Source organism: Kryptolebias marmoratus, linkage group LG5 (assembly GCF_001649575.2).
Source record: "Kryptolebias marmoratus isolate JLee-2015 linkage group LG5, ASM164957v2, whole genome shotgun sequence".
NCBI classification, from domain to species: domain Eukaryota; kingdom Metazoa; phylum Chordata; class Actinopteri; order Cyprinodontiformes; family Rivulidae; genus Kryptolebias; species Kryptolebias marmoratus.
In genome coordinates, this window is record NC_051434.1 from 15,115,558 (window position 1) to 15,121,600 (window position 6,043).

Here is a 6,043-nt window from a genome sequence, read left to right on the forward strand (position 1 = left end):
AAATACATTTTTACACACACACAAATATTTTTACACACGCACAAATATTTTTACACACACACAAATATTTTTACACACGCACAAATCCTTTTACACACGCACAGGTAATTTGGAACCATTTTCTCTCCATACCCCTGCCTGATGGGGAGGAATCTGTCGTGACATCTTTAATGTTATGGACGATTCTCATTGGCACACCCTGGTCAGTTCATTGGCATCCCACTATGGACGTAGTACTGGTGTGCAGGCTGTAGTAACTCTTACTCTGTGAGAAATATGTGGAGTCAGCCTCTGTTGAGAGGCCACCCAGCATTGGATCTATCTCATGTGGAGACTTCCCAGCAGGACCAATGCTAATGATGAGGCCATCAGCCCCAAAACTTTCTTCAGAGTCTGAGTGATACCAGATTTCATCTGTGAAACATGGACAGCCAGACCACTATGGCTTTCACTCTGTCATCTGTTAGCCACGCTTTGGTCTGAACTGATTTCAGTCTCTCGATGGGATGACACTGCTATCACCTAATTGTCTATGTACATTGCCACTTGGATACCCCATCTCCTGAGTGGACCCACAACCACCTCTTGCATTGCACAATTACTCTTGGGCTTACGGAGAGGCCAAAAGGGAGAAAGAGGCATTTGAAACATTTTACTTTAAAAGCAAATCTGAGGTATTTTCTGTGTGGTGGGTATATAGGGATGTGAAAATAAGCATCTTTGAGGTCAGATGAAGTAAAGGAATTGCCAGGATGTAGGAAGAGCCATTTTGTGGTGCCATGTTGCAGAACACTTTATTTTGGACATGTGTTTTGTTCGCTGCAGATCTGTTCAAGTCTTTTGAGAAAGGAGGGACCAAATCGCCTATGGTGATTATATTTATATATATATATATATATATATATATATATATATATATATATATATATATATATATATATATATATATAATCACCTATGAGGCTATGAGCCTGGATGCAACAGTTTGTGAACATTTATTTCTTTTTGACAGTTAAATGTACTTGTGGGGCGTGATCGGAGATCACCATGGAATTCCCTATAATGAACACAGTCTTGTGGTGGGTTGGGTAGGTATTCAGCTTAAAATTTTGTTATTGCACAGGCAGGCTGGTGCCTGTGGGTTCTCCTCTGTTTTTGTGGAAGCCCTGCCGGTATCTATGTTTCACAGGAAGGTTTGGCTGTAAGGCCATGATATAGCTGGGGAAAGCTAAGCATACCAGGTGCAGCTAGGTTAGTGAGGACTGTTGCAGCTTCTTGGTGGGTAGCTCATACAGTATTGCTGGAGTATTGCTACTCTGGAGCGGCTAATGTGCAAGCTGTAACATGATAGATACAGCGATTTTTTTTTTGTGTGTGTGTGTGAGTATTTCAACTCAGACCCAGAGTGAAGGAGTGCAGTGGCCGAGCTTGTGCACACATCTGTGGGAGAGCTGGTTGAAACGTCTACTCTTTGTGAGAAGAAGTTTTTGAATAAACTGTCAGTGCAGCGACAGCCCTATAAATAGGGGAACGGGCCCTGCCCTCTATAACACTGACAGACATTTCCAGACGATCCTGGCTGGAGTAATGTAATAGGAGCTTCTGATGAGGTCAAGTCAAAGGGGTTCTGATGTGAGGTGAAAAACGAATGCTATGAAAGAGAACCAGCCCTCTTTGGACTTCTATAATTTAGGCACATTTCACACTTCATTTAAAGTTTAAACAGGTCATGGAAAGATGGACTTCACATGAGTGAACTTGTAGTTTGATATTTTTAACAGTTTTTACAGAATCACAGTTTAAGTTTTACTCTAAAAATTCAAATATAGGCATTCACAAAAGTAAGTCTGAAATTTCTATTGGACTTTATATTAGCGAATGTTGGTTGATGTATTTCATCAGAAATTTTCTAGTTAACAAATGAATTGCCTTTGTTTGGAAAAATTATGATTGAATCTTCACCCAGCTGACATCTTAAACCTGTCTTTAATCAACTCCAGTCTGAAAAGTGTCAAAGCAGTTTTTGCTAACACTTATTTATAAACTTTAACACTGTTAAACACTTTGGATTGGTTGGCTACAGATAATTTTGTGGTTATTTTCAAGCACAAAGTGTGGCAGCAGCAGTCCGCTGCAGCCTGGGGCACTTCCAGCTGGAATATCATAATATTTCTCCTGGAATAACCATGTAATGTCAAATTACCAGTGATGTAAAGTTTTATATAACAGCATTCACATGAACCACTATAAGATGTTAGAAATCAATTTGAAATTCTTAACCTTAACCTTTCGAAATATCTGATCTATCCTTTTAATGCTCTTGTGGCTCATCTGTATTGAAGGTCCTTAGCTAGCATAATTTATTTTTTTTTAAAGTGTGCCGGGAAAAGAAGTCAAACTCTTGTCGACAAACACCAACAAGCACTTCACACTTTAACTTGTGTCCTGCTGTGCAACTGGAAGCAGATGGTATGTGTATTAAATATTTACATTTGTGCTTTGACTAAATACCGGAAAGAATCCAATGATACATGGCGTAATTGTGGACACACAACAGACCTGGGACAGTTTGATTGTTTAACCCACTACCATAAATAACTGTCGATTGGGGGATTGCTTAAACAGCCACTCGGTTAATTTCTGCTCTGCTAAAAATATCTAATCCTCTCATCCTCATTTGTCTGTACTGAAATGAAAAACTAAGTGTAATAAAAATGTGAATGTGCTTTTTTTTTCAGAAAGAGGCCACAAGGGAAGGAACTTTCAGAGTTCACCTTTTGGAAATTGTGGTGTCAGTATTTTTGCATGAGATCATTTTTCTGTTGTGTCTTGTTAACGAATATGCGTGCTATGTTCACTTTAGCTAAGTCCCACATTTAAGATCTATTACACATAAAAACAACAGCACGCTTGTGTTCATGCATAAATCACATTTTAGGGAAAATTCTTTTTGTCAAGCTATGCTTTTAGTCAGTGTCTCCTGTTTTCAGCAGTTCTGAGCCAGCAGTGATCGCAAAAAGACATCTGATTATTATCTAAGGCAAGAAGAAGATCTGCAGGAGATTCTTTCATTGTGAACAGTAGTTGGACATCCTTTAATTTAATCAACACACAAGTCAATTTGATGCCTAACCGGTGTGTGCAGGGAGATGCTTCACAGACTGAAATGAAACTATGCCAATAGTTTTAAGATGACGTAAAACAGATATATTTTTTTCTTTCCACAGGAATACATCACACGCTGACAGCTCTGCATGTGAAATCAGTCCTCATTATCTATGCAAAGACGTTGATTTCCTCATGAAAAGCAATCAATCTGTTTTTGAAAGGTGATCCAGGACATGCATGACATGTTGATGGATATGGCTATAGATCCGAGTCATTGGGATGCTGAGCGATACGACCACACACCGGGCTTTAAGGTTGCCGGGTCATTAAGGGCCCACACAGCAGTGGCAGAGTGGAATGCTCATCACGTTTGGAAGACAAAAGGTACAGTCTGTAGAGTGTGAAAAGTATATGCAAGATTAAAAAGGGCCAGTTCAGATCTTTTAAAGTTTGTTTTATCGGAAAGGTCAGAAATAGTAAATATCGTACCTGTTGTAGATAGCTCTTTGATTGACCTCTGTTTGAAAAAAAAAAAAAGACCAGATTGAAAAGCTTGATCAAGCAGGGTAGAGTAGATTGATTTTGTCTTTAAACAACTCCAACCTCAAAAATTATCAGGATTTAGGGGTTTCATAGTATTTTGGTTATGGTAGTTTTTTTTTTTTTTTTGCCTGTTTTGCATGGTCATTAGTTCCTTGTTTTTCAGTATGCTTTTGTTATTCACTATTTATGTATATTCCATGTGCCTCCATATTTCCAGTTGTGTATGTGTATGCTTCAGTCATCTTAATTGTTGCTGCCACAGTGTTCAGTTTATAAAATAATATTTGCCATCTGTGTTTGTCGCCCACTACTGAAGACAACGGGGCAGTTTTTTTTTTGTCCATGTTTGTGTGTGTTTCTTTGTCCTGTTAGCAACCTTAGCAACCAAAAATGTCTAAAAGTATTACAATTTTACACATAATGAGCAAAAATTTGACGTGGGAGATGAGCATTATCCCCAATACATAATCCAAGCACTACACATTGCCCAGTAGCTTTTTTCAACTTAACTAGTATATATTTGTGCTCAGCCTATCAGTCAGTTCCCATATTATCAAAATTGTATTTTATATTCCTATATTGGTTCTTGTTTAGTCTCAAATGTTTTTGCTGCCACTTGCCTGTCTGTTTCTTTTTTCTTTTTTTTTATTTAATAAACTTTTGGATTATACTTGCCTGCGGTCAGGTTGCCTGCACTCTGGGGTCCTCTAAAGCAACCATCACTCACAAAGTTTTTACAGCAATTTATTCAAACACTATTTTATGAACCATTTTATTGCTGTCAATTTTGCATTACCCAGTTATTCTGACAGAAATGCAATTCTTCGGCCTGCACTGGAAGAGTGACTGCAAGCTGCTGCTTTTGCTGTTGGCATGCAAACAACCACTATGTAAATAATTATGATATAGAATACAAATATAAAAATGTATAATAAATTGATGGTGTAATTTACAATGCATTTTTTGAGACTAGGGTTACTTTAACATGGTAGCAATGCACTTTAGACTTAGCCTTGCTGGGACAAGTCATTAGCTCATCAGCCTGATCAGAATTCAATTGAAGTCATGCAAAAAACTGTATACAACAGGTAATATATTTATTGCTCTTAAGCCCTTTACAGAACTACACTTCTAAAACTTTGAAATAGTAATGCTTGCATACTTTGTACTTTTTATGGACTCAAAGGAAAATACATAAAAAAGCTAAACTGAGTGGGAAAGAAAAATCTGATAAAGTTGTGTTCATTTTAGATAATAATTGACCAAGGAAACATAATTCATGCTGGCTGAGAGATAACTTCCTCCCCTTTTACTTCAAGAAAGTTTGTTTGCTTTTTTTTCCCCCCAATACTCAAATCAGCTGCATATGATCATTGTCTTGGGATTTTTGTAAAGAAACATAAAGAATTGTGTTAGACATGTGATTAGTGGCTTACTGCAAGATAGTTTATTTATACTATCTATAAGTGGATGGTATGTGCTGTATTATAGATTGAAATGTTTAAAGCACAGCAGAAGATAAGGTTGTAATATGCAGTAATAATTGTGTGGATGGGTGGAAATTATGAAAAAAAGATGGAAAGGCTAAAACGGCTGACAATGTAGGCAAGAGAGAGAAAGAGCTGGAGCTCTGTAGAACAAGAAAATGTAAATGGCTGATAGGAAGCTTAAATAGGTCAACGTCTATGTTTCATTAATACCAGATGAGAGCAATAAAACACAATGTAGAATGAAACAGCGCTGAGCAGCACTGTTGTGTAGCCCTTTCTGGAAAGGCAATAAAGTTGCAACAAAATCAGACTTTTCCTCTAAAATATTTTATTTATTTATTTTGGCTGTTTTGGAAGTTAGATCAAAGCCTGCACTGTTGAATGAGAAGTTGATGTTTAATTTTGGTTAAAAAAGAAAAAAAAAAATGGAGGGGAAATTGTTTGCTACTGCACTCTCACGATTTCAACTTTTCTTGGGGTTAAATAATATTAAGGCATTAAGATGTTATCTTGTGGTTATGTTATTTTTGAATATTGCAAAGAAAATATCAGTTGCAAACAAATGCCTAGCATTCCTCAACAGAATGCATATCACCTACCACCTTTCATGCCAGAGTTTTAAATTAAGCTGATTTTATCTTAAGCAGTGACGGAGTTATAGCAATTTTGGTCAAATCTTGAAAACTACATTATATACTTTTTTTTTTTTTTTTTTACATTACATTATATACCCTGGGCTGCCACCTTATCGTGGTGGCGGGGTTTGAGTGTCCCAATGATCCTAGGAGCTATGCTGTCAGGGGCTTCATGCCCCTAGTAGGGTCACCCAAGGCAGACAGGTCCTAGGTGAGGGGCCAGACGAAGTGCAGCCCGAAGACCCCTTATGATGAACATAAATATTG

At 37.5% G+C, this 6,043-nt stretch overlaps 1 protein-coding gene across 6 annotated transcripts in view; it reads left to right on the top strand.

Moving 5' to 3' along the window:
• The first annotated feature begins 978 nt into the window (after positions 1–978).
• The window catches only part of angpt2b (angiopoietin 2b), a 37,459-nt gene continuing 32,394 nt past the window's right edge, over positions 979–6,043 (top strand). For 2 of the 6 annotated variants that reach the window (XM_037975690.1, XM_017424638.3), the window contains exons 1-2: positions 979–2,469; positions 2,739–3,492. The gene's annotated coding sequence lies outside the window, so the exon portion shown is untranslated. Of the gene's footprint in view, positions 3,493–6,043 lie in introns of all 6 variants that reach the window. The other 4 variants (XM_017424646.3, XM_017424654.3, XM_037975691.1 and 1 more) reach the window with 4 other exon arrangements.